The following is a 12,156-nucleotide window of genomic DNA, read 5'->3' on the forward strand; positions in this document are numbered from 1 at the left end:
TTAACGTGTTTTTGTTTTATTACATTATTTTTAAACAAAATCGACGTTGGGTGGAGCAAACGAAAATAAAAACAATGCCATAACATGAAAAAAATCAATATATTTTAGGTATGTCAATTTTTTACAAAACGGTTATTGATTTCGGTTATTGTGTAAAGCTTTAAAGTGACCTTTATTTAAGTTATCTTCTATCTTGATATTATGATTATCAACCATTACCTTTACAACTCATAAACGACCGATATTAGCAATATCATTTAGTATTATACATTTTATGCAACTGATTACGTATTACATCAGAAAGTACATTTTCAAAAACAATTGATTACATGCTGGTGAGTACAGCATCTACATAGTTATCAAAGGTACAAGGTTTATAATAAAATACACAAGACGCGCATTTTGTCCACATAAGACTAATGTGACGCTCAGATCAAAATAGTTAGAAATCAAAACAAAGTTGAAGAGTATTGAGGACAATTCAAACAAAACAACCAAGTACATGCGGTTAAGGGGTAGACCTTGGTTCAGGGAGAAAACTCTTTAAATCAGTTATGCGTTTGTAAAAGTCAGGTTTCGTCAATGAATTTGAAGCATTTACCTGAAACAGATTGGAAATAATCTATGTATCTAAGAAGCTTAGAACATATTTATGAAAATGGCTGACAGAAACGTACTGATGATTTTAAGAGTTATTTCCCCTAACCTAGGTCTACCTCCTTAAAAAATCGATGACATTATGTTAAGAACATTATATTTATAAAAAAAACCATAATTTTACATGCTGATAGACAATAGGCGCCAACTTTCACCCAACCCTGAAACAATAGTGTACAGTGGCGGATCCAGAAATTTTCATAAGTGGGGGCCCACTGACTGACCTAAGAGGGGGCCCGCTCCAGTCACGCTTCAATGATTCCCTATATAAGCAACCAATTTTTTTCCCATAAAGGGGGGGCCCGGGCCCCCTGGGCCCCCCTCTAAATCCGCCTCTGGTGTAAAATCGCAACTGAGAAACACACACACTATACTTTTTCGGTTGAAATGGCTTAGCTCAATCAACAGACAACTTATCATTTTAGATCTACGAGTTTGAATGTCCCTCTGGTATCTTTCGTCCGTCTTATATTAATAAAACCAACTGAACATACACTGAAAGAACAAATTTGAACGATGACACAATGTAAATAAAAAATTAATCAAAAAAGGTGGTTAGATTGAAAACAATATCAAAAATACAAACATAACCTAATAAAAAATGCCACCAAATAAAATAACATACACAGGTTGTACGGTTTAAACTTTGAATTTTTTTAAATACTAAGGCTTTTTGTACTCAGGAATAGATTACCTTAGCTGTATTTGGCAAAACGTTTAGGAAATTGTGGTCCTCAATGCTCTTCAACTTCACACTTTATTTGGCCTTTTAACAGTTTTTGATTCGAGCGTCACTGATGAGTCTTTTGTAGATGAAACGTGCGTCTGGCGGAATTATAAAATTGCAATCCTGGTATCTACGATGAGTTTATTTACATAATTTACGGAAATATTTTTCTATAGTTCTTAAAACACTTGGGCATTTTATTTTTTTCAAAATTGAAATATATGAGGCATCGTATGACCTAAACAATATTCACTTCAATTTCTATAACTGGTGAAGTTTAAGGGTAGGGGAGATTTTTGTTGTTAATCTTGTATAATGTTGACAATTTCTACTTTTTTCAAAATATTTGACCATGGACGATACTTGCATTTGTTAAAGAGGATTTAAGAAGATGTTGTATGTAACTATGTTTTGTAAAATCATTTAATATTTTGTCTCAAAAACATATGTTGAAAAACAGTCCCACTGATATTAAAAAAAAATATGAATTAGTATAAGATATAAATATTCAGTGTCTTTTGGTTAACCACTTTATATTTCTACATTACATAATTTTTTTATATTTTTAACCATAAATGTAAATGTATGTTTTGTCATTAAAATCGTGTTTTAATTTTTAAACTTCTAATTCGGTCAAGTTTCAGAGTTAGCAAATGAAAATGACGATTATCTACCATGTGTTGATGTGTACGTGTTAGATAAGAGAGCCAGTAACATATCTGCTATTGCGTGATGTTTTATCATATGATTTAACTTATTAAGGTATTTCATAATAATAAGACGACTGGTGTCGTATAAGTGAACAGGATCTGCTCATCCTTCTGGTGCACCCCTATTGATTTCGAAAAAAAATAATTAAACCAAAAAAAAAAAAAACATAAGCTGTGGGTATTTTTAAATCACATTGAAAGAAATAATATTAGATAAAGGCAAAAGTAGTATACTTCAGGTATACTGTTCAAAAATCATATATCAATCGAGGAAATAAAGCAAATCCGAGTATCAAACTAAATCCCAGGGGGGAAATCAATTATAAGAGGGAAACCACGGAACAACAGAAACACTGAAGTGCAACAAAGACAAACGCCAATGCAATATAAATAAAAACTATTAAATATATTCCTGACTTTTTATGGACATTTTAAGAAAAAAATATGGGTTGAACCTGATTTTACTGCTAACCAAACTAAATATAATCGTTTTATATTTTATTGTTATACATCCATCATTTTTAATGTGCATCAAATGCATAGTCATTTACAAGCAAAATCTATAATAAACACAATGTTTCTAATATGTTTAACACGTAATAGCTAATGAAATAAATTTGAATTCTGTAAATTTACATTTATTATTTTATCATAAATAAAGTTTCGTTCATGAGTCAATTTTAAAACAATGTATGAAAATGCTGACAAAGAACAATAAATATGGAAAAGGTTTATTGATTTATTTTTTAATAGTGATCATGCAGGATGAACAGTTATAGCGTCTGGCGTACTAAATTATTTTCCTGGTAACTTTGATAACAGTTATAGCAAGTTTTCAGTTTTGAACGAATCAATACTTTTCATATTCATATATCTGGTATAGGTAAGTAATCAATTTGTAAACACACGTATCCATTAATCGGTCACATCGGTCATTTTCATATTGAAGGCTTTTCAGGAACACACTCACCAAGATTAACATATGATGTTTTAAATACCAAGGGCAAATAAACTTTAAAATTTATAAATTTTCCTTGTAGTATCGACATGTTGAACGAGGTTTGAATATGCTGTAAAAGACACCTATGCTGAATAAACTAAAAAATGTAGAAGCCCCAACAACACTTATCCATGGCGACGGATACCATTAGCCTAAAGTTAGTCAACCGGATAAATGACCAACCGATGAACTTGTGCGGCAAATGAATATTTTTTTTTAATCATAGTTTAGTTGCAAATTGTATCTTTAGTTTGTTCAATTAGAAAGGATACAACATGTTAAAGAAACGTGGAAGACACCAAAGTAATATTAAAACACAAAAAAGACAAACTGACATCCCTATAGCAAAAGACAAAAAATGCAGTCTACGAAACACAACATAGATCACTAAATCAACACAAACCGCAATTTACCTAGGGATTAATTTAGATATTCAGGAAGGGTAAGTAGATCCTGAGCCATAATTGGCATTCGTTGTGTTGCTTATGTAAGAAAAATTCGGTTTAAAGTTTAATTCAATGAGTTCACTTCAAGGAAAAGAGGACAGAATTTTGATAAAGATGTAAAGATCATATCAGTAGAATCTATGAAACAGATATTTCATAACGATAAACAAGATAATAATGGTATCCGTACAATTTTGAAATTGATTGTTTCAACTTTAACAATTTAGAAATTTGGTTCACCATCTTCTTTGTAATCAGCAACCCTTTTTCAATATATTTTGGTTCATGTTTATATTAATGAAAACATGTATGGAATTGGGATTCTCTAAAATGTCCTCCTTCGTGAATGATGTAGATATCATCTTATAATCGATATGGTGGACTTAATATAGAACTATTTGTTAAAAGTACGATTTTCTATAATCATGAATTTTATAGAAACTGTTTAATAGTCAGACTAAGAAAAGTGCTTATAGATATATTTATTGTGTATATTAATTTAAGATAAAAAAAATGTGTTGTATTTTGTGTGGTCAATGCATTATTTTTCAATCTCAAAATCATTTCGTTCTTTATCTATATATCTGTTTGATCTTATAATGTATTTTGAGATAAACCTTGTTCATCGTCAACTTAATTCGTAAGTCCATATGTAAACAAAGGTATAAACATTAAGTTTCTGTATATTTTGTTCGTTAAATAACTTGCTTTAAAAAGTGAGTTATTTTGAATTAAAACCAAACTCTAATTAACACATGTTCAGTTATTGAAATCATTTAAATTAGTGATAACTAAGGTTAAATCAAATTCAACATTACTTGTGATATCGTTTAATACATTGTATATATTATTTAATTCTAAGAAATGGTTTAACTAAATAGATACATTTATCATCATTTGACATCAACATTTCTTATGTTTATAAGGTAAACATGGTACTAGCAAGTTTGATGACAAAAACATATTCAAATTATTAGTCCAAGGGAGACAATTGAAATATAGATTAATCAAATGTCAATTGGTATATGTTAATTATTTTATAAAAATATAGACATTGATTGAGAACCAAATAATATGCATATACAGTACATGTACTGGTGAAAATCATTTTTAAACAGAATAGTTAAAAGCCCATATATTAAAGTCAATTGTATTATTTATTAGAAATTTGTCGTGAATTCATCAAATCATTCAAACTTGTTTTGAACAAATATGTTCTATTCTACTATACACCTACATGTGTTTAAATTCACTGATTTATGTGTTCAGCAAGTTACACCTTCACTGATGCATATATTCATATGCATTTGTTTCCTGTTCAGTCCTCTACATTTTTATATCCCAATAGTTAAATAAGTGGTATTGGTCCATGCATAAATGATGTCTAGTAGCAAATAGCCACAACATCCCTGAAATAAAAAAAGTACCATTTACAGGAGACCAACACTTTAACCTTACATATTAAAGTCATTTATTTTGACATTCCTTAACATCATAATTGTGGGGACGATTTCTGATAAACTAACTCTAAATAAATAAACAACAGCTTTGCAGTTTGACATTTACTAGTTACTAACAAATATACGATGACGTCGCCGGGTAACATCGACCTTAGATACAATGTAACATCCAAGACGTTGCGATCCCGCAGTCTTCTCGACATTCTCGGGGCCTCAAAAAAAATACTTTACGTAGAAAAGACAATTGAAATACAATACATAAATTACATTAAATTAAGATTAAAGTCTCTCAAATGAAAAAAAAATGGTTCACAGTTCTTTCACAGTTGAACTAACGTAGTTCACAAAACAAAATCATTTACTTCGAACGTCCATACATAAGTTTAATGTTCTTTTTAATCGTTGTCGTGTTTCTCTTCCATGGTAACTTTCCATAATCTTTGTTGTCGCGAAACTCTATATAATTTGCTTTTTCGTGTACGTCTGGAAATTCTATTTCTCAAGCTTCAAGCTTCAAGTTTCCTGAACGCTTATAAGTCGTGCTCCTTTGTTTTATGTGAAATAAGTACATTGAAAATACTTGACGCTGTGATAACTGGTGTTTCTGATTGTAACAGTCTAGAAAGTAAGTACCATAATTTTGAATTGGCAGCGGTGGGTCCATTTCCGCGTACATCTATATCTTCAACTATTTCCCACTAAAAATCGGCTCCAATTAATAGTATAATTTCGAATGTATCCTGTTGCGTAACTGGATGTGCGAGCTTAAGTCCTTGTAAATAGTTACTGCTCCTGTCAATGTGACGAATGTGGGTTTGTAACGGTGTAGCTATCATAGGAACGATTAAAACCTGTATTGGGATTTTATGTCCAAATTCAGTTTCAACATAAACTGAGGATTTATCAAGTAGCCTAGTATTAATGTTGGTTTCTCCGAATGACGAAAGTTGAATATTTTCGGCTCCTTCTCTCTGCAGGTTTAATTCACGCGCAAGACTCTCCGTTACAAAAGACCTTTGAGCGCCCTCGTCTAGCAAATTATGTGTATCAGTGCAATGAAGATTTGACCAAACGGGGGCCACGGCAGTTTTCAACAATACTTTTGAGTGAGATTGTGCTGACGAGTGTAATATTGTTGAGTCTTCTTGTATCTTGGTATCCTTCACAAGGTTTACTACAATTGATGTAAATGTACTTTCGTTCGTACAACTATGATTAGAATCATCCGTGTCAGTGAAACGGTTTTCACTTCTCTGGTCGAGGTTCGCGGTGTGTTCTGCTTCATTACATAAACTAGTGTGGTGTCGTTTACCACAGTTACGACATGAGCTTTTTTCGGTGTGCATTCCTTTATGTGATGTGTTCCGAAGCAGTTGAAACAGAAATTATTATGTTTAACAATAACGAGTCGTTCATCGAAATCGCGTATTTACTGGCAGTTGGCAGGCAAATGAATATCTTTGCAGAAAATGTACGGCTTAGCTGTTAAATGCTGATTTGCATTTCTAGTACTTGCGTTGTGTTTACTATGTGATTTCGCACCGGCGAAAAGGGTTGAATACGATATATCACTTCCTAACTGTGTAACTTGTCCGGCTTTTATAATTTGTATTTCTTTATTTATACTTCTTAAGTCTAGTAGTAGCCAATTTGTCGTACCATGCTTCCGAGCGAGATGCTTTCTGATTTATCCGGGCAGTTTGTTAATTATAATTTGAACTAATAAATTACCGTACGAGTCCTGTGTCTGTCCAAGCGATTCAAGTCCCCTAACCAAACACTCCATTTTGTCTTAAAAAATTCTCAGGCTTATGAGGTCATTCTGGAATGGCGTAATATCAAGCAGCGCGTGTGTGTGTGTTTCTTGTGAAACTGTCCAAATCTCTCTCTCAGGACATTTACGGCTTCTGTATATTTAGCGTTACTAGTTAACTAGTTCTCTAGTTAGAGAAAATCCGACAACTGTCTGAGCGGCTTCGTTTTCTAATTGGGCCTTCAAATTATTAAACTTTTGAACATCTGTCAATTTTGGGTTGTAATGAACTGCCGATTCGTAAGAATCCCAAAAGCTTGGCCATTCTAATATATTGCCATTGAATGTAGGTAATGTTAATTTTGGCAAACGGTTATTGCTATATATAGCGGACGGGACAGCATAGATTGACGTAGGAATTGATGTGGCAATTCGGATTGTCTCTGTTAAAATTCGAGCGGTATCATTTGACTGTGGCAATGACGGGTCGACATAGCTTGTCTGTACAATTTCGGGTGAACTACTAGGGATAAACGGTAGACTGTCTACATTTAGAAAATGATAAGACGAAGGTGATGCTTGATTGGAAATAGGTTGTGATGTTTTATCAATCATTTTCTACATTTGAAAATGCCTGTACCAAGTCAGGAATATGACAGTTCTTGTCCATTCGTTTTTGATGTGTTTTGTCATTTGATTTTGCTATGTGATTATGGACTTTCCGATTGGATTCTCCTCTGAGTTCAGTATTTTTGTGATTTTACTTTTTTTTTATCTATGAATATCTTAAAATGTCTCAGTTTAGTAACAAAATTTGCGGTATACTCATCTGTGTCTACGATTTCCGTTTCTATATCCTCTGTTTTCGATTCGTTTACACTTTGTTCATTCTGTGTGTCGAGTAACTTCTTCTTCTGTTGTAAATTTTCGTATGTGGCTTACAGCTCCTCTCTGTCGAATTCAGAACTTTCTTTTGCATCGTCAAATTTTCGTAAAGTCTAGCAACGGCACTACGATTGCCCGTTCTTATTGATTTCAGCTTTGGCAACTCCATTAGTCACGGCATCATAAATGTGGGGACGATTTCTGATAAACTAACTCTAAATAGCTTTTCAATTTGACGTTTACTAGTTACTAACAAATATACGATGACTTCGCCGGGTAACGTCGAACTTGGATACAATATGACTTCCGAGACGTTGCCGGTACCGCGGTCTTCTCGACAATAATTTCATTATCTCATATATGTTGATATTCTGTTCCTTGGTTTAACTGAACACGACTTATGCTTGCATAATCCATCTATTGTTATTAAAAATTAGCAGTCTCTATAACGATTTTAAAATCGGACACAAAATTAATATCTAAGAATTTGTCCAAGTTGTAATGTTCTGCTTTGCACGCATAGCTGCCTTTCCCATAGACACTGTTCTTCTGGTATCAACTTCCTTCGTCTCATCTGCTCTTATTGGTTGTACCTCTTCATTGATCTCCAGCGGATAAAGTTTGACGATCGGGCGAGTCGTACGGCCACTGTTAGTTCTGATAGTTGATGATCAAATTAAACCATCATTTCCTAATTCTTCAACAATTGCTATTTTCCAACGATTTCTTCGAGGTTTGTTCTCATGAACTTGTACAATATCTCTGACCTGGATGTTGATTTTGTTGTCTCCACTCTTTTTATGAATTTCTCTACGTGCTGTTCAATATTCGAACTTCCAACGGTTCCAAAATTGTGCAATTATAAACAAAAGTATTTGTGCACGCTTTGAAGCATCAGACGTGTTCATAACATAAGATTCATCAATATTATCTATATTAATTCTCTGATATGGTACAGTTGTAATACAACGACCATATAGTAGGTGGGCTGGTGTTAAGGGTTCACTTTCATCAATGTCTGTAGATACATAAGTCAATGGTCGATCATTTTAAATATTTTTAATTTCGACAATTAACGTTTACATTGTCTCCATGTTAGTCATGCACATCTAAGTATTTTCTTTAAATTCGTTTTAGCTCATGCGATACGTCTTTCCTACCATCCCTCTAACCACGGGGCTCGGCTAGGGATAAATTTCCACCCGACTCCATCTTCTGGGATTCATACAGTTGTTTAATCTCTGGTGATGCTGAAGTAAAAGATGTAGCTTTTCTTTGACCGTATTACACATACAATTTATCTGTACTAAATATATGATAATATGATATATATAAATTTTCTATACACTTTCTTCTTAATTTTGGAACTATAAAACTTCACGACAAATCAATTAATGACCCATATTTCAGTGCGTGCTTGAAACTCGTATATTCCCGCTGTGAACATTAGCCTTAGTATGCTACTCAACCATAATTTTGTTCCATATCTCGACCTTTTCTCGAAATTGACACAAATTGAAACTTCAGACTAGAATCTCTTACAAACTTTGTCATTTCAATTTTCAAAGTGCCAAGTTCCCATTTCTTTAAGCTTTAATTCAAAGATTGTAAACGGTTTTATGAATGAACTTTTTACTGAGTGGGGCCCACAAACAGATGATACAGTTTCTACATGAAAACATGCAGAATGGGAATAGGGAATGTTCACTTTATCGGCTCACCCAGCTTAGCATCATCATGCATGTGATTCAAACATTTTTGGTTACTACATATATTTATTATTTTAAGCGATTTTTGATATTTGAACGATGGTAAACTATTGTTGTTTTAGTTGAAGCTATTAGGCAAAGTCAAGAACTAAAACTTAAATGAAGATATTTTTCGATGTAATAATTGTAAACATAAGGTACATGTACCTCTAATTCAAGGGCATGGTAAAGGAGTATCTGTATCTGTATCTGTATAATACTGGAAATGAACTCAAAATACTGAGTAAAACTTATCCAGGAAGTGTGTGTGCGCCACTGATGTAACTAGTCGCGCGATATAACTGCCTTAAAACTTTCCACAGTTTTACAGTTCACGGCAGTATTTGGTAGTAAGTTCCAGTCGATGATAGTTTGTGGAAAAAATGAATGTTTATATATGTCAGTATTTGCTGATAAGAGTTTTATTTGTTTGACGTTTGAAGTTCTGGATGGTCTAGTATTAAATTCTATGTGATGTTCAGTGGGGATGGCTACCAGGTCGTTCACTATTTTGTACAGTAGTATATATATGTACCAGTCGTTGTTCGCGTCTTCTTTTCACAAGAGGTTTCCATCCAAGGTCCTTCATCATGGAGGTGACACTACTCGTACGTCTATAGTCTTTAAAAACGAATCTAGCTGCTCGTCTTTGTATGTTCTCTATGCGGTTTATGTCTTTTTGTAGATATGGGTCCCATACAGTGCCTGAGAAATCTAATACTGAGCGAACAAGCGAGATGTAGGCGGTTTCCTTAAAATGTTTGTTGCAGTGTTTAAGATTCCTTCTGATGAATCCCAGTGTAGAACTGAGTATATATATTTGCCATTTAAAAGAATTGTTCGCGACCATAATCATCTGGTTCAATGATTAATACCTCAAATAAGGACTATAACAATAAAAAAATTGGACACAATCTTTAGTATCTATATTGTAAAGACAATTTGTACTTAAGGAGGGCGGGATAGTGTCCCTGGAATATATATACTTCTGATCAGAGTGGTTTTAATTGCTATCCCAATTAGTTCGGGTTTTTTTTTTTGGCATTTTGCATGCAGGATGAAAACTCCTCTTACAAAAAAGAAGATCGTCAATTGCTCTTGTCTACTCATATAAAAACTCAGCTTTTAGTTAGTTCTGGTTTCTTGTATTTACATTTAGGAATAAGATAAAAACAAAAAGAACATTTGTTATTATTGTATAGCAATATAATATTTACAACAGAAAGTAACCAAAATTTAGCGTGCAATAAATTCTAATATTTCACTAGTGCAATAAATCTTTAAAATTCATGACGTCATCAATGATAAAATCTTAGTTTAAACCAATTTTTAATTTCAAATAGAACATATATTGCACTCGCAAGCTCGTGCAATATAAAATTCTACTCAGGACAATATTCCCCAATATTCATGCAATAACCCTATATTATAATTTTAACTCGCCAGTTTTGAGAAAGAAAAAAATGGTATGTATTACATGTCAATTATGATTCATACAGCCAAAATTTGTTAAATAAAGATGTCGATTTTTAATTAGAGTGCTTGGAAAATGTATATCAAATTTGATTATTTATTTAACAATATGTCATGGGTTGATAATTTATTGTTACATATTTCTATCGATCATTTATTGTTCATTTATCCATATTGTCAATCATTTTTCAAATTAATTACATTGGGATTTATTTTAACTGCACTGTTTGCACTTGGAACCTGAAAAGTGTGTAAAATAGTGTTGATTTATAAATATGGCCAAACTATCAATTGATTATGCTGGTATTGCTTCTTACAAATACATGTAAGTTTTGTTGTTTTCATAAAAAATGAAAACAAGGAACCAATGATTCGTATTTCAGCATGTGTTAGAGTGAAAGGTACATGCAGATGTAAAAAGTTAAGAACTAGCACGAAGAGAGCTTTAAATTGTGATATGTGTATCTTAAGCTAAAAAAAGCGAATATCCATAGGTCAAATTTGGGTTTCCATTAAAATGTGAATATGTGACTGGGTTGTTTGCCTTGAATAGTAATACTTAGTCAGTCATAAGCGGTTGAGCTTATGGCATAGTTTTTTTTTAGCTCAGTCGGTTGGAGCGATATATTGTAACACAAATGTCCATGGTTCATTTGCCGGAGATGACAACGTAAATTTGTTTTAAGAATCTTCCTCTCCGGATTCATTTGGTGCATAAGAATAAAAACCCAGATAGAAGAATTACCTAGCTAGTGAAATTAGAGATATCATCATTATAGAATAATGTCTATGCGGTGAGAAAGTGTGGCGGGATTGTTTCCCTTGCATAGTAAATATTTATTCAGCCGTAAGCGGTTTAGCTAAAGAAGAACTTCATAAGGTCAGACGGTTAAAGCCCTGCCTTTAAAAAAAGAGGTCCCGGGTTTAGGGTCCCGGAGGAGAGAAAGTGATTTTGTATATAGAGTCATGCTCTCCGGTTATAAATTAAACTCTTTACACGCTACACGCTAATATGTTAACTCTAGATAGTTTAAAAGTGTCGTAAGATGTTTAGAATTATTTAATTCACAAACCGGCCCGAAAGTTCGTATTAGCAGAAACGACAATAGTAGACATTTTGGTCTATTTAATTGGAAAAAGGGGTTGTTTCTACATTAAAACTACCAACTGATGCAAAATAAAAATGTATAATATAAGTGGCAACAACACATGATACCGATATAATAAATTAAATGTGTAAGTGAATCATATTTAGAATGTAAATTAAGTTAAACAGTGACCTTACATAAGTCATTAT

The sequence above is a fragment of the Mytilus galloprovincialis genome, chromosome 6 (assembly GCF_965363235.1).
Source record: "Mytilus galloprovincialis chromosome 6, xbMytGall1.hap1.1, whole genome shotgun sequence".
Classification (NCBI taxonomy): domain Eukaryota; kingdom Metazoa; phylum Mollusca; class Bivalvia; order Mytilida; family Mytilidae; genus Mytilus; species Mytilus galloprovincialis.